At 30.3% G+C, this 23,520-nt stretch overlaps 1 long non-coding RNA gene across 1 annotated transcript; it reads left to right on the top strand.

Moving 5' to 3' along the window:
- Positions 1 to 13,579: 13,579 nt before the first annotated feature.
- LOC112281093 (uncharacterized) lies at positions 13,580 to 14,368 on the top strand. Its single transcript, XR_002969508.3, has 2 exons — positions 13,580 to 13,771; positions 14,031 to 14,368. It is a non-coding gene; the product is annotated as an uncharacterized LOC112281093 (long non-coding RNA).
- Positions 14,369 to 23,520: the final 9,152 nt, after the last annotated feature.

The following is a 23,520-nucleotide window of genomic DNA, read 5'->3' as shown; positions in this document are numbered from 1 at the left end:
TCTGTAAGTTTAAAGGATCTATTAGCTATTGATTGTTTTAAAAAGGTACTAGGAAACTAAGGCCATTCTTTACTTATAAATTGATATTCTTTCAAATTAGGTTCAACTAAAGAAGAAGGTTGTTTTTCTTTTATTTTTTTAGCCATTCTTTAAATAGTTATTATCAATTCTATAAAATTAAATGACTTTTAAGAAGCATCGGCTGATATTTCATCTTCTTTAAGCTGTACTAAGTCTATTTGTCTTTTAGTACTCATACTTCTGGTTACAACTAAAGAAAGCAAATATGCATTATCTAGATAGATCTTTTTGCTATCTAATTGAATCAAATTAAATTAATGAGATGATAGATTTGATATAGAAGGCATATCAAGTTGAGCCATTGTATATCTAATATCTTTAGAATTTTATGATTGTTAGTTTTAATTTTGATTTTGATTAAATACTAAAGGTCTTTGCATTGTTATTTGATTGGTTTGAATTGTCATTGAAGATTGATTGAAACATGATCAAATTATGTCAAAAATCCAAGATCCTTCTATTCCACAGTAATATAAAATTCTATCACAAAATAAGACAAAAAAACTAGAATAGAACTAAAAAAAACTACACAAAATAGGATATGAAAGACAATTAAGCAAATAGAAATAAAATAGAACAAAACTAAATAAAAAGATGTAAAATCAAACTTTATCAAGAAAAAAGGTCTAAAGCCATACTTAACTAGATGCTTCAAAAGGCCTTGGCGAGTCCTATTTATACCTTATCTTATTACATTGGATTTTTTAAAATATTCATAGGTGATGGATCCCACCTAGATAACCACCTTAAATTCTTTTTTAAGAAGGTTCTATGATGGGTCCTATCTAGATAACTATCCTAAGTCTTTTTTAGAAAGTTCTAAGGTAGGTCCTATCTAAATAATCACCCTAAACTCTCTTAGAATGTTCTACAATGGATTCTACTTAGTCTACTAAGGTAACTCCAATTCTAAAAACTTCCATAGATCTAACTATTTATATAATTATTTTTTCTATATCCTGTTACAATTAATCTCCCTCTGCTAATGCGGAATGTCATTTTGCTCCTGATGGTATTTCCAAATTGTCTCTTGGCAATAGATGAGGTTTTGTGCAAGTTCTTACATTGCATCGTGAATGGGATAATCTATCCAAAGAACTTTATACTAAATTTATGAACATCTACTACTATGACAAAGGTAGCGATGTTCTAAAATATTGTCAATTTCATATTCTTATTGGTCATCAACTACAATTGGTGGTGGTGGTGGTGATTAGTATCGATCCGGAAAGTACTTTGGCTCGATATGAAATTTCTTCAATTGTAAAACATGAAAGACTGGATAGACCCAAATATATAGTGGAAGCTCGAGGTGATATGCAACATCAATTTTTTTTGTAGAAATGCAGAAAGATCCAAGCCACTAAGGTGCTACTTTATGGATTTGGATTGATGTAGCAAGTGACAAGTTGACATTGAAGAATAATACCTCTTCACTCTTCTAAAAGGTCTTGTATTGCCGATGGTTATCCGCATACTACTTTTGTTAATTTTATGCAATAAAGAGGCGATGTCATGCCTCTTGTAAGGTTGTTGTAAGCCATTGTATAAATTCTTCTATTATTAAGATGTTGATATCGATGGGAGAATGGAGAGTTATTGACATAATTGGATGTTGATTGGTATTAAGAAAAAATAGAAAATGATCAATACTTACTTGAATACTATCATTATAAATAAATTCTAAGAGCGTCAAATATTCATTCTAATTATTATGATGAACCACCACAAATGCTCACAACATATCTTCTAAGGACTGATTTGCACTCTTTGTTTGTCAATCTATTTAAAGATAAAAGATTGTAGACATGGCAAGTCGCATACTTAATAGCTTAAACAGAGCTTGCCAAAAACTTCCCATGAGCGTTGATTCTGATTTGAAACAATGACACGGGATAATCCATAGTGACAAAAAATAGTATCAAAGAAGACTCATGCAAATACTGAAGCATCAATATCTGAGCGTACAATGGCCAAGTGAAGTTGCTTTGAAAATTGATCGACAAAGATGACAACTGTGGTATAATTATGAGGCATCTGCAGCAAACATGTAATAAGATCTATAGTCATCTACTCCCAATGTCCCATAGATAATAAAATTAGCTGCAATAGTCTAGGAGATACTACATTGTATACTTTGTTATGTTGATATAACTTGCTAGAGTGTACAAAGGCTCAAACACTATGATCCAAACCTGTCCAAAATCATGTCTCTAGGATCCGTCTAGGATCTTCTCTCATTCTAGATGTCCAAATATTGGAATGTCATGTCCTTCCTGAAGTATGTGTATTTGGAGTTTAATATTATTGGATATATAAATTTGCTTCTTCAAATAGAGTAAGCCATTATCAAGAGTGTAATCTTGATATTATATATCATTTACCTTCAGTTGATAGCTAACCATTTTGAATTAAACATCTTGTTCCATAACTTCCTTCAATTTTGTTTCTTTAGTTAGATTTGAAATGATACTATTAATGATAGCAATTTTTGCCTTATCTTCAAATTTGTCCTTTAAGTTTGGTCTCTGTGATAAACTTTCTAGCACAATATATTATTACCCTTACTTATATTCAAGCTAGATATCAAAAAGCTGCAACTATTCTTTTCAACAATGATGTCACAATTTCATATTTTTCAGATGCAAATCATGTAGCAAGGATCGATGGTCAGTCTGAACAACCATTGGCTTTTCCAATAGAGAATATTACCACATCTTTGTGGCATGTATAATTATTAATTATTCTCAACAACATGCAGAATAATTGCGATGTGCCCTTCTAAGCTTGCGTGATTCATATGCCACAGGTTGAAGGCTCCTACCAAAGTCTTATTGAAGGACCACTCTAATAGCAAAGTTGAAAGCATCAATGTCAAGTATACAATAGAGATTAAGATCATACGGTTGCAATATTGGAGGAGTAATGAGTGCCTCCTTTAACTTATCGAAGGCATTTTGCTGCTCTAGTTTCCATTCAAATGGGACACCCTTCTCCAATAAGTTTATCAATGAGGTAGGAATATGAGCAAATCATCCAAAAAAAAGATGATAGTATTTAGCAAGGTCTAAAAATGAGAAAACTTCAAAAGTATCTTTGGAAGTTGGCCAATTTTTCATTGCTTTCACCTTATCTTGTTCCATACGCATGCCTTTTGAGGACACCATATATCCCAAAAATGTGACTTTCGACTTCTACAGTTTTCATTCTGATTGCTTGCAATAGAAGCAATTATCTTGCAGTCCACATAGCACCTCTCATAGGTATTGTTCATGCTCTTGAGGGATTTTACTATATACAAGGATATCAACAATGAAGACAACTACATACTTGTCAAAAGAATCTTAAAACAATCTATTCATGTGACCTATAAAAGAGGTTAGAGCATAGGTGAGACCAAAGGATAAAACTAGCCATTCAAAATGTCTATAGCATGTATAAAATGCCATCTTTTTCACATCCTTTTTTGCAATAGGTGTTTGTCAATAGCCACTCCAAAGATCCAATTTACTAAAGATGGTCGCACCTCAAAGTTGATCAAGAAGATCATCTATATATAAAAATAGATATACATTTTACTTATTGTAACGTCCATAGTCAATGCAAAAGCAAAGTCCACCATCTTTCTTAGGTGCAAAAAATATAGGTGCTCCCCATGATAATGTATTTTTTCAAATGAGGTCTTTCTCCAAAAGTTCATCTAATGTCTTCTGTAGCTGTAAGCATCTTCTAATTAGTAGATTGATTGAATATTTTAAAACTCAAAAGAAAAAATAGTAAATTTAGAAGGTCTATGATTTTTTTTCTTGAATAACTTTAAATCTTTTTTTTTAGTGATAAAACTAAAATTTTAGTAGAATTTCTCTTTTAATTCCTAGGAATCATATATTAAATTAATCCACAATCTTAATTTTTAATCCAAAAGCTAATTTCTAATTTGAATATGGTTAGAAAGTCTCTTAAACCTAATTGATCTATCTTCTTAATTAATTTTGAGATTTTTAAGCTTAAATTTTATTTTATAATTTAATTGGATTAAAAATATAAAATTTAATTATTAAATTAATGAAGATCTTAAAAAGATGGAGACAAGCTAAATTTTTTGATGGAGTTTCCTCTCATATTGATTTTAATCACTACTTGAAGTTGAAAAAAAGAAAAATTGGAAAAAAATCACAAGCCTATTAATTCAAGGCTAATTTGTAATTAGATTTTGGATTTATCAAGAGTTCATGCTTAACAGAGTTTAAATTGAAGAATGGTGATTATGAAGGCTTTGATGGCAAGAACCCTTGCTGATTTCTAAGTAGGCTTATTAGAATTAGAATTGTAGTTGAAATTTACATCTAAATTATCAAATTAATTGGTTCTTATGATTTAGAACTCAGATTTAGGCTTCTGAATAGTTGATCTTAGGATAAAAATATATTTTAGAGACAATGGTGGTATTAGTTTCACCAAAAAGGTATTAGTTTTTGAGTTCTAGGCATTTCTAGCCTTAAAATCAGAGTTAGGTTGAGAGTTATTGAAGACCCTTGATCTTGATTAGGAATTTTTTGATTTTGATGGTGGAGATGTGTTTGCCACTTTTGGGCCTCCTCCTACCTGGTTAAGAGGGCTTGGGTGGCCGAACTCCCTCTCTCTCTCCATCTTCTTGTGGCAAAGCCATGGCAAACTGTCCCCCCATCTTGTGAATGCAAATCTTCTTCTTTGAACTTGTATGGCTTTGATTTTAACTCATTTAGTCTATCTCTTTTTATTTTCTTTTTGTGAAACTTTGTAAGCAAATTCTACTCACTCTTAACTTTGTAACAACATAAGGCATGCTTGATTTGAAGTCGTCACAAGTTTATTTTTGGTGAGTTTTCAAGGTAGTAGGGATCTACTGCATTTGGAGAGTAAGAGCATGAGCTTAAAAAATCTATAACTCGGTGACTTCTAACTCAAATTTTATGTAGATTATTGAAATGAATGTACTCTAAATTTCAGTTTACTAAAAAATTTAAATTACTAATTTTCGAGCTATATCAAATTTTTAATAAATTTTTAAATGCGAAGGAATTTGCTGCTTTAGCAGTTTTGAACAACCAGCTTTGAAAAATTTTAACTTAATACTTACCTACATTTTTGTCGTGAAATTTGTTGAAAAAAGAATTTTACTAAGTTTGGTTTTAGAAAAAATTATACTTGTCAATTTTAAATTATTCACTGATTTTTAATAAATTTTTAAGTAGAAGGGGGTTTGCTATCTAGGCAGCTCAAGTCACCTTGCTTTGAAAACACATATCTCAGATGTCAAACCTCAGATCACCATAAAACTTAGTAGATAGGAACAACTCTAAGTCAAACTCAACCAAAAAAAAAAAAAATTCAAGTGCATAGGAGCTATAGGGGAATATCGGCATTTCCAAACGACAAGAGATCTATTGCCTTTAACTTGACATACTCTAAGTAAGTTTTTCTTCCCTAATCACCTTCTAATCACATCCTTTAGCACCTAAATTACCATATTATCACCCATTCATCTTATTATCATTAACTAATATTATTTAAAAATTTCAAAGAACTTTTTACTTCACTTTGGAAATTAATCTTAAAATCTTATCTTTCCATCTATTTTTACCTTTTAAGGATAAAAATAAAAATAAAATAAAAATTAATCTGATTTTTTAATTTTTTCTTGTTTCTTTTAAACTTAACCTTTAAACTTTTACTTTTAATCTTTAACTTTTACTTTTAATCTTTAACTTTTACTTTTGTTACTTTTGAATTTTTACTTAACTATTAATTATTAATTCTAACTTTAATTTTAATTTAATTTTTTACTTTTTATTTTAATTTTTTAATCTTTCAACTTTCATCTTTTATCTTAAAAATCTTAATGTCATGTTGGTGCTTATCTTAAATATTTAAGGCTATTTATTACTGAATTTCAAATTCTAAATCAAGTTTTGTCATCAAAACTTCATCAGTAGATAACTTTCTATATAGAATTCCAATTTATATGGTTAATACCATCTTGGAAAGTCCTAGATTAGCACTTTAGCATGGTATTCATTTATTTATTTATTTATTTATTCTAATTTATAATTTTTAGAGTTTAAGTTGATGGAATAAGTCTTGAAAGGTACTTAATTAAATGAAGTACAAATGCTAAAAATTAAATCATAAAAATATGTAACTAACTTATCGTGTTGTTGGATTAATCTTGATTATTATATCATTTTGTTTTTTCTATCTCATACATGATTTACATCTCCACAAAAACTAATATTGAGCTCTAATGTAAGTTATAATCTAATTAAATCAAATTTAAGTAAAGAGAGAATAATCCACTCACGAAAATTCTTCAAGTTTTTTTCATGCTAGGTGATAAATTGGTTGACTTGCTAGTTTGGCTCCAAGCAATAATTCTATTTGAAAGAGGGCATCTTAATCAAGAGGTACGCCATTAAATAGGTTGGTTGAAAAGACCTCATGATATTTTTGTATGAGTTGCTCTACATGTTCTATCCCTTTAATTGTCTTTTCTACCATTGACACATGATTTAGAACCACCATATATATGGATTGCTCATGCTGTAATTGCTTCTTTATAAAGGTCATCGTTACAAGTACGTTTTTGATTGCAGGTTGCTTTTCTTCTTCACTTGATGTGGAGGTATAAAGAGTTATATGTGTCTTCTATCTTCAAAAGAGATTGTCCTTGCTATCCAATCAAATTTTTTATTTCCAATCTCTAACCATGGCATATCAAAGATAACATCATACCTTAGCTTTATTATTTTAAATCTCTCTCTTAAGATATAGGTGTCTATTCATCTCAAGGTTTCTTCTTCATATATCTCATTCAACATGTTTTCTTGGTCATTTACAAGGTATATACTTCTTTCCTTGATTTCCTTGCTTTTAATTTTAAGTTTATTGGCGATTTTAGTTGACATGTAATTTTTTATAGAGCCACAATCTACAAGTACTCGACATGATTGTCTTCTTAGTAGTCCTATTAGATGCACCAATCTACTCTTTTTATAGTTATCTAAAGCTATGCCATTTTTCTCTAAGAGACAATAGCTACCCCCAATAATAGCCCTTGGTGCCTTTATTAGAAAGTCTCATTTTTGTGTTCTAACTCATTATTGGCTTAGTGAATTTTGAGACTGTGAACTTGCCTTATCTTGCTGATACTTGCACTTTAACATTTTGAACAATCTTTAATTTGATGGCTTGGCTCTTGATAATAAAAATATAATTTTTTTTGTACCAATATTTATCATCTTAGTGGTGTCAATGATCCTTGTAAAGCATTAATCTCCATTGGCATTGATTGTTGTGCCATAATATTAAATAGCAGCATAGGACTTTATGTTATAGGTTGTATTCTATGATTTTTTAAATCTATAGCATTGACCCTCTCTACATTTTGAATCACCTCTTTGAATGTTTGTGGATCCCTTAGCTCCATCTTTTATTGGACTCTAGATTTCAAATCTTATAGGAATTGATCCATCATCTCTACTTCTAAAAAATTACCAATTTAGAAATATAAGGACTTAAATCAAGAGACATAATCTTGCATTGACATAGCTTGTGTAAGATTTGCCAAGTGATTGTATTTTATATTTTTTGCATTGATGGGAGGAATTGATGGGGAGAAATGGAGAGAAATTGATTTTTGCATTGATAGAGGGAAATTGACTACAACAACTGAACTTGGACTATATGATAACTAGATTGACATGTTACCAAAAGTAAACAGTCTAACACTCACTTTGATACCAATGAAATATGACCAGACTATGTCAAAAATCCAAGATCCTTCTATTCCACAACAACATAAAATTCCATCATAAAATAAAACAAAACAAACCAGAACTGAACTGAATAGAACTATACAGAATAAGACATGAAAGACAAGTGAGCAAATGAAATTAAATAGAATAAAACTGAATAAAAAGATACAAACCAAACTTTACTAAGAGAAAGGGTCTAAAGCCACATCTAACTAGATGCTCTAAAATGCACTAGCTAATCCTATTTATATCTTTTTATATCATCCTAGATTTTTTAGAATGTTCTTAGGTAATGGATCCTACTTGGATAACCGTCCTAAATCTTTTCTAGAAGGTTCCATAGTGGGCTCTACCTAAATAACTATTTTAAACTCTTTTAGAATGTTCTATGGTAGATTCTACATAAATAATTGTCTTTAACTCTTTTAGAATGTTCTATGGTAGATCATATTTGCTCGACTAACTTAACCTCAATTCTAGAAACTTCTATGGTTCTAACTATCTATATAATTATCTTTTCTATACCTTGTTATATTGATAGTTTTGCCTATAACTTGAGTGGTTGTAATTCATGTTTGATGGATCATTTTTAATAATAAGATCTATAAATTTAACTATCCATATATTTTTTATAATTTGGTTAATTTAGTCTTTTGAATCCAACTTGAATAAATCCATCATAATATTAAAAATGATGCAATGTTAGATATACCTTCATTAGTTGTAAAAATTCTTAAAATTTTGAGTTTGTTCCATCAAACTTCTTCAACATATTTATCCTTGTCTCTCTGTGAGTGTAAATTTCACTCCTCAGCCCCAATTATAAGATGGCCTCAATTAAGAATTGCTTGTAATTGGTGGTGTGAAGTGAAGTAAGCAATTGGCAAAAGACCAAGGAAGAACAACCACAATGCAATTAAAAGAGATGAAATCAAGTAATCACGACATCCAAAATGAAGTCATAGTCCGTTCACTGGATTTTTATCTAGTAAAAACTGGAATTAAAAAATAAAAAATATATTTTTAGATAGAATTTTTTTATTATCTTTCCAATGATATAAAAATCATGTAATTCCAAGTTATTTTTGAGTAAGTTATGATAGATTAAAGATAGAATGTAAATAATAGAAAAATTAAATGAATAGTTTTTACTTCAAGGATAACTTGCTTAAGAATTTAGGAGTTCGAGCCTCACCAAGGCTCACAAGTAGTGTATATTCTCCCCCTCAAGAGGCCTTGAGGCCTTAGTCTTATCTTCCTATCTATACCCAAGGTGCTACAACCCTTATGGGAATTGTGCACCTCTCTTCCTACAAGGACTACACTAGCTGCTGGTCCTCCTATTTTCTACTAGTAAAACTATTTTTTTTGCATTTTTGACTTCACCATGGTCTTCAAAAACACCTAATTAGCCTAAAAACCTTGCATAGTCTTCAAATCTTGCTTCATTTCTTCATAATGGCTCTCAAGGTGATAAAACTCAATTTTATCAAAGTCTTGAAATTTTCTCTAAAAATTCATAAAAAATTCTAAATAAATTCTAAATAAATTCTAAAAAATCCTATAATGTTTCTATAATACTAATATCCATAAGAGGCTATATTTTCCTATCTTGGTGATTTTTTATAGTAATAAAATCAATTTGAATCTACTAAAAATCCTATTTTTTATATAATTAACTAAAAAGACATGAAGCTCTTTTTCATGCTTCTTCTAACTACTAACTAATCATTGATAGGATTTTATAAGTAATACATGTAGATAGGAGCCAATAAAGATATTGGTTTCAATAACTAATTCTTAATACTTAACAATAAGAAAAATACTAAACTAACTAAGATAATTGGCTCCAAGACTTACTAAGACTCTATTTTTATAACTTTTCTTCTAACAACACTTTTGCAACTTATAAATACTTCTAAATTATAATAAATACTCGAATAGAAAAAAAAAACTCTCTACTCTTAACATTTGTATAATTGAATGACTTAAAACTATGTTTTTAACTAATCCACTAATTAAGATCAATTTGTGGGACTCACACTCTCTCATACTTGTAGTAGCAAGACTTCTTAGATTCACTTGTGAACTTGATCTCAATTATATAACTTCTTAGTATAGACTTTAAATCTAATTTTTAACTTCTTTCATAAAAGTAGAAATAATACCTCCTTAGTTGATATTAGAAATATATAAAATTTCTATTTTAAGAATATTAACAAGCTTGTAAAGATCTCTAATAATTAAAAAACTATTTTTATTTTTATTAAAAGTAGAATCCATAATTTTTCCTTCCACAAGCAATTCAAAAAAATTTATAAGTCAAATTAGAAGAAGATAATTTTTAACCTCTAATATAAAATAAAAATTCTTATAAATAGGAGTACTTTATTCTTTTTAAAAAAAAATCAATGTTAAATAAATTAAAATGTTAGTTCAAAGATGGATAGTCTCCAATCTTCAAAACACAATAAAAAAAAAATTAAGGTATTCTATTCACTTCTAAAATTAAATAAGAATAATAAATTAGTACCCTTATCAAATTTTCAAAGCTATAAATCTCAAAAAATCAAAAAATTAATATACTCTTATAATACTTAAAAGAATAGGTAATTATTCAAAGATGGTATAATATTGAATTGAAATGACTATTGTTAAAGATAAGAAAATTACAAGTCTCTTGAAATAAGATAAAAATAAGAAAAGCATTGACAAGAGTGAAGAAGGCTTCACTCTTGTCTCTATATATACTATCTAAATATGAGATATATAGCAATATTTTATAAGACTTTCAACATATGTCTAATTTGTAAGATAAGTTTCTTATATGTGTACTATATGGTTAGCTTGTATCACTAGCTATCAATACAAGTAACATATGACTAACTTGTTGGCCAAGTTTTTAATGTACCAATTAACTACAAACACATCTAAAGTCAAATGTGCATCTATGAAGCTTTTAAGAAGTTTTACCATAAGATATTATTAAATCTATATAGATTTATTTTCTACCTAATAATTCTTATTTAGATAAATGTGTATATCCAAGATACATACTTAAAAGTCGTTAAACATATACTCAAGTATATCAAAGCAACTTCTAACTTTGGCTTCTTTTATAAATCAAATCTAAATAATAAAATACAAGTTTATGTTGATGCCAACTAGGTATCATGCTCTAAAATATGTAAACCTATAGAAGATCATTGTTTTATTTTGATTGGAGGAACAATTATATGGCAAAGTAAAAGACAACAAACCATATCTAAATCCTTTATTAAATCCAAATACATGAGTTTATTAACTGGGACTACTAAAACTATTTAATTGAAGCATTTATTAAAATTGGAGTCAAACAATCTTCATTGTCCTCACTCTCATTCAACAACAATAATAAAAAAATTCATGTCAAGAATCCAAGACATTATTACTCTATTCTATGACAATCAATCAACAATTAGCTAGCCAAGTTCCTTGTATTCTATACAAAAACAAAGCATATAGATGTGCATTACCACTTCATCAAAGAAATAGTCAGTTTAAGAAACATAATTTTTCATTATATACATATAAGCGCATAACAACTTTACAAAATGAAGTCAAGAACAAGCATTGCCTAAATAACATTAACAACAACCTCACATATCTCTCTCAAAGAAAGCGCTACAAACCACAATGTCAATAGTAGACTATTAACTTGCACAAGCAACTTCATGAAATGAAGATATGAAATGGCTAAACAAAGCACAAGGGGTCTAAAACAAAAGCACACTAAAAATATAAACAAAACAAACAAATTTCATGTATTAGTGAAGACCTTGGGCACATGACTCAAGAAAGAGCTCCTCAAAACAAGAAAATGAAAACAAATAAAAACCTAAACTCATTTCTCTTAGGGTTTCTACCCCAAGTAGTCCTCAAGGAGGGGTGATGAAACTCTTTTTTGTCCTGTACGTTTCATCCTCTGTCGATAGAACATTGAAGCCACAGGATTGGCTGAATAGATTAAGTACCTACACTTAGAACATCAACTACGTATAAGAATGATGAACTCTTTGTGTACCGCATCTCTTGATCAATAATGTTTTAACTTCGAACATGATGCAATCCTCTGATTGGAAAATCTTGTTTTGTTCAGCACAGTTATAAGTTGGCAGCGATCGCCGGAACACTGGTGAGCATTCACATTCTGAACGCTACTGCAAGTTTCAACACCATAGAGATGGCTGTTGCCTAATTAGAAATCCCACCATCTTGAGCAGCTCCAAAACACTTCTTCCCCACTCGAAGAATACCCGGGCATTCTTCAACCCAACGTCAGAGGTACTCAATCAGGCCCATCCTTAATTTAGAACGAAGGCACAAAAGATCCCATCCAAAAAATCAGAGCACCGAAAACCAGTTCCGGAGCTGTCAAACTTATGTTTTGCAGGATAAGTTGGGACTGCTTCAACTCCACTCAGACACGAGTCAGTGTGGGGATGAGAAAGGAAGGTCATCAAACACTGTTGTCTGTGTAAATCAGATGAAGAGCTTGCACCGATGAAGTAATCGCTTATCGATCAAGCAACAATTTAAGTCTTGTTGACTGCCTCCAGGAATCGCGCTGAATGGAAGGCTGGTGGCATCAGTAGCAACCATCTCATCTCGTGTGCTCAGTGTCACAGACATCTCACACAATTATCATTCTGTTTAACTCTGCTTTCATGCGGCTTCTCAACTACTTTGTTTTTCTGCAAACCACCGAATAAATGATGCTTGAAGCGGCAGCCTGCGCCCACAAAGCGCGTCTGGCTTCTGTCAATTCCAACTCCTGTGTCTATGGTACCGTGTGTTGGTGAGACCATCCGGATAAAATGTGTTAGGATGATAAAACGTTGAAGCTTATCATTTAGAACCAGTAAACTAATTTGATGATAAGCGTGCGCGTTTTGGTCTGATTATTATTATTATTTTAAAAAAAAAATCTATTTTCGGTTTGGAATTTTGGTGTATGATGTTCTCTAATTTTGTTTCTGGACATGAAAATTCTTTTCTTAACACATTTTTTCACATACAAGATTAATTTTGAGTGTGTATATATATATATATATATATATTTCTCTGTGTAGTGATATATGTACGGAACGTATTTATTATTTATAAGTTTTGTAAAATTAAATTTAATATAGATTATTTTTTTAAAGAAGAGTGGTACTTCAGTTTAATTCTCAGAGAAAGCACAGAAAAAGTATAATTATACTGATAATAATAACAATGGAAAGACGAAGTTTTCATGGACTGTAATAGTTGTGATATCCAATATTCATCTTTTCCCCCCTACACACATGCATAATTGTTTAGTGTTAAAGTAAATCCACCAATGGATGATTATATAAATGTCTCACTTAACAATATCCAACGTTGAAATACATATACAATACCAGCAACTTCTTTCTGTTTATCCATTTTTTTGGGGAAAAAGAAAAAAAAGAAAGGAAACATATGTATTTTTAAAACCTTTTTTTTGTTGAATTAAGCATTATTGTACCCACATAGTCGTTTAGATTAGTCCTTGGTTTAGGAACTGACGAGGTGAGGAAAAGGGACCAAGAAATCTTCATAAAATGTAGATTTTAGGATCATGCCCAAGATAGTTTCTGTAGAAGGCAAAGGGACAGTTGAAGATTGGACTCAGCGACGAGAAACCGCGACCGTGTCTCAAGGGGGTTGCTAAGCCGCAGGAGGAATGAGTCATTGCTCTAACTTTCCCCTTCCTCCGTCTGTTGCTTCCTCCGTTTTCCGTTCAGTGATGCAAAGGTCGATCTCCCTCTGTACCGCCTCACACTTCATGCGCGCAGGGTTTCGCGGTGTACTCCTGCAGGAAAATCATTTGACAAGCAAGGCTTTCAACTAAGGTGCGTCATCCTTCATTTTTTCGGCTTACAAGCGTGTCCTCGAAACATTGTTTGTGCGCGTGCAGGTGTGGTGTTTTTATGTTGCGGTGGAGTTATATTGAAACTGTCAGGCAAAGATAAGCGCCGGAAGAAGGAATAAAAAGAACTTGGAAGGCTTTGTACGATATGCTTGTCATTGTTGTGAGCGTTATGGTGCGCTGTCGGTTTGCTTGTTAGGTTCTCCTCGTTTTATTTTTGGTGACGGAGGTTGTGGTTTCAGATAGGTTGCGGGGGAAGGATCGTTGTTTGATTTGAAGGAATTCGAGATTGAAGCAGAAGTGAGGATTCCTGTTTTTGTACTTATTTCAAGTTGGAGGAAATTTGAGCTCGGGTGTATGCTCTTAGGTTACCGCAATAGTCTCGCCACATGTTTAGGAGTTCGATCTGTGGTGGCACTCTGAGTTTCGTTTAAGTTGGTGCAAATGTTTGGCAATTCTGCTCCGAATTTCAGTTAGCGAATTTCATGTAATCTTTTTGTGCGACGTACAGTTTGAGGATGTACCTCGCGTCCATTTCTTGTTTACAACGTTGATGTGAAGGTGTCATCTCTTGCTGTCATCAGCTATCGCCGCCGTTACTTTGCTGGTGATGATTAGTGCATGTATTCTGTGTGCTATTGGCACCACTGCGTGATCCTTTCCAGATTTGTTTCGTTTCTGTCAAGAGGGACATGCCATTATTTTTTCCTTTATTACGTTGGCTCATGTTTCGTTTCTGTCAGGAGGGACATGCCATTATTTTTTCCTTAATTATGTTGGCTCATGTTGCTCTCAATTCGTCATATGAATGAGTGATATTCCGCATTATTGCTCGGAATAAAATCACAATGTTTGTGGAAGTGTTCCAGTTATCCACTCTTAAAGATTTCGGAAGAGATAAACTTAGAGGGGGTGAGGGAAGGAGATCCTTCATGAAAGAGGAACTATCACTCATCACTCTTTGCAATTCTAACCTTAGATGAACTATTTCAAAACATCATGATTTTGTGAGTAGCATATTAGCTAGTTTGTGCATGCAATTTGGTTATTATTCTTGTTTGTTCTTATGCATGTAATTTGGTCATTATTCTCGTTTGCCCCCGTTTGCCCCAGTGCTTACCTTTTCAGTGCTTACCTTTTCATTATGTGTTATGTGTGTAACACTAGAATTCAAAAGAATTTTTAAAAGCTTATTAGAACTTTGATTCAACAATTAAGAAGGTTATTTGGTAAGGTTATAAGAAACTTACAAGAAAGTTTCAGCTTTTATACATTGATGTGGCTTTGTTCTAATGTTGGTGGGATGAATAAACAAGAGGTAGATTGGATGGTGGCTAATCATGAAGTTATGACCTTATTTTTTGTTTAAGTTCAGATAAATGGATTTAGACTAAGGGATTTTTGTCTTAAGTTGATATTAAAAAGAATGGTTAGTATTGTTTATTAAAATATGAGGTTTTGTAAGAAAATATTTTTAAGACTTATATAGGTTGTAATATTAAGAAGTAGGTTTTAAGGTTGATATAGTAACTTATGTATATTTAAACTATAAATATAAATTGTGATAATATCCAAAAAATGTGAAGGTATTAAAAATTATATATATAAATTTAAGAACTATATTAAATAGTATTTTTTATAAAATATAGATTGATTGTATATAATTATATAAAAAAATTATCAAGAAATAATATTATGATTGATTGTTACATGTATATATATTTATTTTAATATTTATTTATATGATTAAGTAGAAGTAGATGAAATCAGATTTATTTTGGTATATTTTTAAAGAATTTTTTTTTAAGTTTTATAAATATTGCTTTGACTTTATGTGTGTTTTTAGTTGATTGATAGGTTAAAAACTTGATCAAGAAGTTAATTGCGTATTGGTAACTTATAAAATAAGTTATTTATGTGATGTTCATAAAAAAAAATTATTTTATAAGTTAAGATACATATCTTACTAAATCAATATGTTTTGAAGGTTTTATAGGATATGTTTTGAAGGTTTTATAGGATATAGCTCTTAGTTAAGAAAATATATGAAAACAAAAATACAACCTTTATTCTTGTCAATGCATTTTTAGTCTTTAGTTTTATTTTAAAATTTTTTAATCTTCTTGTTTTTAGTAATAGCTATTCTAGTTTAATATTATATTACTTTTGAGTGATTTTTTAGTCTTTTTGAATATCATAAGAATGTATTGACATTTTAGTTTTTTGAGGTTTATGTCTTTGACAATTTGATAAAAATGTTAATTTTTTGTTCTTCTCTTGTTTTAAAAAGTGAGTGAATTATCCCACTTCTATTGTTGCATTTTGAAAGTTGCAAATTATCCATTTTTAAAAAAATTATTTAATTTGCTAAGACCAATTTTTTTTTTTAAAGAGAGTATTTTTTTATTTTTATTTTTTTAAAACAATTATTCTATATGAGAGGTTGCAAATTATCCTCCTCTAATTTGACTCGTGGATTTGTTAAATTTTTTAAAATGAAAGAAAAAATTATGGATGTTATACTTGATAGAAATAAAAAGAGATTTACAACTATTATAGATCTTTACAAATTTATCAACATTCTTAGTGTAGAAATTCCATGCATCATTAGTGTCAATTACAAAAATACTAATTTTATTCCTATAGAAGAAGTTGAGAACCTACGACAAGAAGTTGTACAATTGTAGGAAGCAAGTAAATTGACTTCATAACTAAATTTAGGAAGTTTTGCTTCTATAAGTATAATTGAGATAGATTAATATGTCACATAAGTTTGATAGAATAAGATCAATATTTTGAAGATTTCGACAACAACTCAAGCTCTATTTAAGATTGCATTTCTTCCAATATCTTGATGGATTTACTCAAGTTGGATTCATATGCACACTTTTATTTGGAAGTGCTCTCTTTTGATTTGCTCCTTTAATAGAAAAAGATTTGCAACTCTTTTATGATTTGAATTCATTCTTAGAAGTATTTATGGCTATATTCAAAGAAAGTGATAAAAAAAGAATAGGAAAGACCAAGTTCTTATTTTTATGACAAAGATCACCAATCAATCACCATATATGCTATTGAATTCCAAAATATCACTTGCAATGTGGATTAAAATGACAAAGCCCTTATTAATCAATTTTGATATAGGTTGAAGGATAATATCAAATATTTGTTATTCACAATGCCAAAAGCAGAAACTTTAAAATAGTTTATTGTTCAAGCTATTACATGCAACAATTTATTATTTCAAAGGCATCAAGAATAAAGAATTTTTAAAAAAAGAAGAAGTCAAATAATGAGAGTAGCTTGCAAGTTTTCAGAAACTTATTCATCAAAGTTAGATTAATGCAAATTGATACAATACATTTTAAATCCCTCATGGAGCAAGAAAAAATTTAATATTGTCATGAAGGTTTGTGCTTATATTGTGAAGAAGCTAAGTTCACTACTTAACATTGTCCAAAGAAGCAATGCAATCACAAAATAAGAAACACAAAATAAGAAACACAAAATAAGAAACACAATTACTAAAGAAGATAATGTATTAAAAAATAAATTTCTCCAAATACATTAAGAATTATGTAGTTAGAATCATGTGCAATATCTTGTAAATATTCTATTCTTTTCTTAGATCCTTCACCTTCTTTTATAATAGATGTATTTTTAAGACCTAAAAATCACAAAGTCTTTACATTATTAAATTCACGAGCCTCAACTTATTTTTTAGATGAAGATTTTATCAAAAAATAAGAAATATCTTTAATTAAGAAAACTAAATTCGTACATATAAAAGTCATAGATGGTTGTTTATTATCTTTTGGAGACATTAATCATGTGACTATTCTTTTAAATGTAGCAATTAAAGATCATAATAATGTAATAATATTTTATGTAATAAAATCTCCCTTTAATCTAATTATTTTAATATTATCATGGTTAAAAAAATATAATCCTTAGATACATTGGATTTCTTGTAACCTTAATTTTTTTTATAGATTAATCTAAAATTTTGATAGTGAAATAAAAATAGATAAGATTAGTACATCTAAATCCTTATTAATATGTGCAAGAGCTTTTATGCATGCATAAAAAGAAAGGCCATCTTTTATTATATATACAATATCCATTTTTGATGGTGGAAAGACATCAAGTGGTATTCCGAGTCAATATCAAGATTTTCAAGATATTTTTTTTTTAAAAAAATATAGATATTCTTCTAGAACATCCATCCCATGATTATATAATTGATTTACAAGAAGAAGCTCAACTTCTATTCGGACCAATCTACAGCTTATCGCAAAATGAATTAGCTATACTAAAGGAATATATTAACAAGAATTTAGCTAAAAACTTCATATACCACTCGAAATCTTCAACAAGAGCTCTTTATCTTATTTGTCAAGAAAAAAGATAGATCTCTACAGATGTGCATAGATTATTGAGGACTTAATAAGATCACCATCAAGAATAGATATCTCTTACTTTTGATTTGAAGACATCTTAATTAATTCAATCAAATAAAGATCTATACAAAAATGGATCTATAAGGAGTGTATAACTTAGTTCGCATTAGTGGAAGAAATGAGTAGAAGATTGTATTTTGAACTAGATATGGATATTTTGAATATAATGTCATACTTTTTGGACTCATAAATGCACCAATTGCTTTTCAAAATTGTTGAGAATGTTTAGAAAGACACAAGAGTAATAGTAAGTCATACACATATACAAAAGTAGTAGTAAGTCATAGAGACAAGAGGGTTTCTAAGGAGAAAGAGCTTCACACACACAAAATCTATTCATCTAGTTGTGTCTCGTATACAAGAAGAGAAAAGAAGAGAGGATAAATAGTACTTTTCTACTAGATTCTAAATATTATAGCTATGGTAATTACTATAATCTATAGTAAATATTATGGAGAGCGCCAACTACATTTAATGATCTCAACACTCCTCTTTACTCATCATAATATTTATATAAATAAAATTTATATAGAATTATGATCTATATTTTTTTGTGATCTTATAAGATCAACAATTGTTGCCTCATTAAAACCTTATCTAAAAAAACCTTATTTTATTTAAGGATAAAACCATAGATGAAGAAAAAAGAGTACAATATCATTTTCTTTAATTATTTAAAGAACTCATTAATTTATTCAAGAAAAGTAAGTCATTGCATACCAATGCCATAAATAAGTTGACGATGGTTGCTTAATGGGAGAGCTTTGGTGAAGAGATCAGCAAGGTTATTTGTAGATTCAATTTTCTTAATTATAAGTGCCTGATCAATAATCAAATCATGAGTATAACTAAAATACTTTGGATCAATATGCTTTGTCCTGTCGCCTTTATTGAAACCAACTTGCATCTGTGCAATACAAGCACTATTATCTTCATGCAAGATAGTTGGAGAATCATCATACAAAAATCCACAAATTGTTTAAACGAATTTATCAATTGATCGCAATCAAATACATTCTCGAGATGCTTCATGTAAGGTAATAATTTCTGCATGGTTGGATGAAGTTGTAGTTATTATTTATTTCACTAATTTCCATGATATTGCAGCTCCATGTCTTAAGAATACATATCCTGTTTGAGATTTATATCTTGCATCATAATATCCAATCAAATTTGGATTTGCAGATTGTGTATAGTATAATCACAAGTCTTGAGTACTTTTTAAATAATGTAATAAATATTTGATGCCATTCCAATGTTGTAGTATTGGACGTGCACTATATCTTGTAAGAACACTAACTGCAAATGCAATATCTAGTCTTGTAAATGTAGCTAAATACAAAAGTGCTCCAACTGCTGCGAGGTATGGATATTAGTCTCCCAATATTTCCTCCTCCTCCTCGCATAGACGGTATGGATCATGACCATTAGGACTACGTCCAACCATTGGTGTGGACAATGGATAAGCATCAATCATATTAAATCTTCATAAGATTCATCTAATATACGTTAGTTGGTAGAAAAAAATGCTATCATCTGTTAGATGCATAATCTGAAGACCAATACAGAAAGTTGTTTTTCCTAGCATTTTCATCTCAAATTCACGTATAAGTAGGTTTGTAGCTGTAATACATGCAGATGTAGTGCCCACTAGATTAAGATCATCAACATATACAACGATGATCACAAAACCAATTTTATCTCATTTGATAAACAAATAAGGGATTAGTGGATCACTTGTAAAATTATTTGTAATTAAATAATCTCAAAGACGTTCATATCACATTCGTCCGGATTATTTTAAATCATATAAGGCCTTACATAATTTAATACCATGATATTTTCACGAAGCGGGTTGATTTGGAGTTCCTATTTCTAAGCCAAGTAAAACTTTCACATAAATATTTGCATCAAGAGAACCATATAGATATGCAGTTACTACATCCATCAGATGCATCTCAAAGGTGGCATGAACTGTCATTCCAATAATATATTGAAATGTAATTGAATCCATGATTGGTACATATGTGGATTCATAATCAATGCCAAATCGTTGAGTAAATCCTTGAGCAACAAGATGAGCTTTATAGTGGGTTATTTGGCCTTAAGCATCTCGCTTTCATATTAATACCATTTTTTATCCCACAAGACAAGATATAAAAGTGTCTACAATTGGACCAAAGACTTTCCTCTTACGCAAAGAGGCATACTCTTCCTCAATAGCAGTTTTCTATTTTGACTAATTTGAGTGACGTATTGCATCTTCGATGGTTTGAGGTTCAAGATCGTCTTCCTCACAAGAAAGGGCTTCTATAATCATATATGCAAATGATTCATCTACCACAATAGATGGTCTATTCCAAATATCATCTGTAGCACAATACAGAATAGATAAATCTTTACTCAACTTATTCTTATTCCTTCCAATTCCAAGATTTTTTTTCATAGGAATTGAAGGTACATTATGCACGGACATATCATCATGAATTAGTAGTCCTACAAGATGAGTGGAAATTTCTTGAGAAATAATACCAGGATTAGTTAATTTTATAGCTTTCTTCTTACGTGGTTGCTTATCTGGTCCACGAGTTCTTTTAGTTGTTGTTGTTATAACTTAAGGTATTGTAGTCAATGGCATTGTAATCTAAGCAGGTGCATTTTGAGCCTCATTAATAGGAACTCTTGTAATTCTAGGTGGATCATTGAAACCATTAGATGTTTCATCCGCGATCCATTTTAAATGCAAAATCTTAGCAACTTCAGTTTCTACCAAAGATGTCTTAGGATCGGGATTCATTGTAAATATTTCTGGTGCTTCAAATATGAGTACTTTATTTTTTTTGTTGATTGGATACTCCTCCTTGAAGAGATGAAAATATAGTTTCTTCAAAACGGTAATTTTGTAAACGTGCACGTAATAATGTGCCAATTGATGGATCAACAATACGAATAATGCTTGGTGAATCAAAACCAACATATATGCCTTCTTGTCGATGAGCTCTAATGGTATGCCTTTGAGGTTTTGGTACTGGAATCCAAGCACTGCAACCAAATACTCGTAAGTGAGATATATTTGGAATACGACCCAAAATGAGCTCATGTGGTGAAACAATTTCTAGAGAAGAAGGGCGGAGGCATATTAATGCTAAAGCATGTAAAATTACATGACTCCACATAGATGTAGGTAGATTTGCATTAAGGAAGAGTGGCCAGATAATGAATTGTATATGTTTTTATAGGATAATCAAGAAAATGTGCCCGAAAGTGAATAAGCATAGATATAAGATTTGCAAATACCATGTTTTGAGTTGATAATAATGAAACATGTGATTATTTATCTGATGCATCAACAAGGACCAAAAAATAAAGAAATAGTCTTAATATTGGATTAATAGGATCACAAATATCACCATGCAATCTTTCAAGCATTGGTGGTAATTCTTGTAGAAGTTTCTAAATTGAAGGCCGAGTAATTATTTTACCTTGCACGCATGCACGACATAATTCCATAGACTCTACATCTGCACGCTTTAAATTGTACTCAGTTATACATGGAATGATCTTTCTAAATAATGTGGATCCTGGATGTCCCAATCGTCCATGCCACAGAGAAACATGACTCTCTGAGATAGATGATGAAAAATTAAATATAATAGGAGGTCGAATCACAATTCGGTATAAACCATTTTTTGTAGCAAAAGCTTTTTTAATAACTTTATGATTCTTCGCAAGAACCAAAACCTCTTTTCTATTTAAAATGGCGATCAAGAGGTGATAACCATTAATACGTACATCTTGATAGCTGATCAGACTCAGAGGTGCTGAGGGTGCAAACATCATATATTTATATTTTATGATGGAATCCGCAAGTAATTTTACCATCGTTGTGCCCTCTTGGAAATAAAATATATTTGCTCCAGCCATGATTATCATATTTTTAGTCTACCAAGTTGAAGATTTTTCAATAAAAAATTATCTATCTTGCAAGATAGTATGTGTTGTTGCAGAATCAATGAGCACATCATTTAATTCATCATCATAGATTCTATCATTCATATAAGCCTCTAAGTCATCAACACCAATTGAATCCATAGACGCATCCATGGTATGAACTTTACGAGCCTTAGCTCGTAATTTCTTATTTTCTTAGAACATTTTAATAAAACATTTTGAAGTATGGTATGCATGTGTTAAATGTCCAATCATTCCGCACTTATGGCAAGAACGCATCTCTGATTTTTATTTTCTACTATAATTAATGGAAGAACGTTTATTCTTTCCATATGGGTAGAAATGGTCTTGACTATGACTACCTTGATACTTATAAGCACATTTTCCATGTTTTTATAATTTCTTCTTAGACTTTGAAATACTAAGTGCATGAGAATCTGGAACTATAGTTTCAATAGGACGAGCTTCCGCATTGCGCAAGAATAGCTCATTTTGCTTCTTTGCAAGAAGTAGATAAGACATGAAATCAGAATGACTCTGAAATTTTATATTCTTATATTGTTGTGCAAGCACAACAGATGCAGGAGGAAATGTAGAGAGAGTTTTTTCAATCATTTCTTCTTCAAAAATGCTTTGTCCACATAATTGTAATTGTGAGACAATACTATACATTTCACTATTGAAAGCATTTAAATTTGGAAAATCCAAGATACATAAATGTATCCAATTATGACTAGCACGTGGAGGAAAAATGGTCTTTTGATGATCAAACCTAGATTTAAGATTCTTCCAAAGTTCTGTAGGATCTTCCATTTCCAAATATTGATGTTGTAATGCATGTACAAGATGACGACGAAGGAGAAGAAGTGCTTTCCAACAAATAGTAAAAAGAATAGAAATACTTATTGTAGGAGATTCTTCAAACATAATCGCATTTGAGAGTTGTTTTGCAAATAAATTTACTTTTGCTATTTTTGCCCATAATAGATAATTGTTTCCATCCACAGTCAATGGTGGAAATAAAAGAGCTTGATAATGTTGGGATGCATTGGTAATAGTTGGAACCATAGTAGAGGCAGTTGAAGATGTTGAAGCACTCATTATAAATAAATCTATAAAGAAAATACAAGATCAAGTAAAAAAGTTGAGTAAAACATACCTTAAAATATAAATTCAAATAAAATGATAAACTTGAACTTGAAAAAATAAAAATATATAATATAATTTAATTTAATTTTTTTTTTTTTTTTAAAGAGAGAATTGTAGTTTAAGGCAGCAGAATAGTAATAAGATGGCGACAGCATGCAACGGTAAGGTGGCA

This window comes from Physcomitrium patens, chromosome 4, assembly GCF_059467195.1.
Source record: "Physcomitrium patens ecotype Gransden chromosome 4, ASM5946719v1, whole genome shotgun sequence".
Lineage (NCBI taxonomy): Eukaryota > Viridiplantae > Streptophyta > Bryopsida > Funariales > Funariaceae > Physcomitrium > Physcomitrium patens.
The sequence above is the reverse complement of the archived record's forward strand: the minus strand, read 5'-3'. Positions and strand labels throughout refer to the sequence as shown.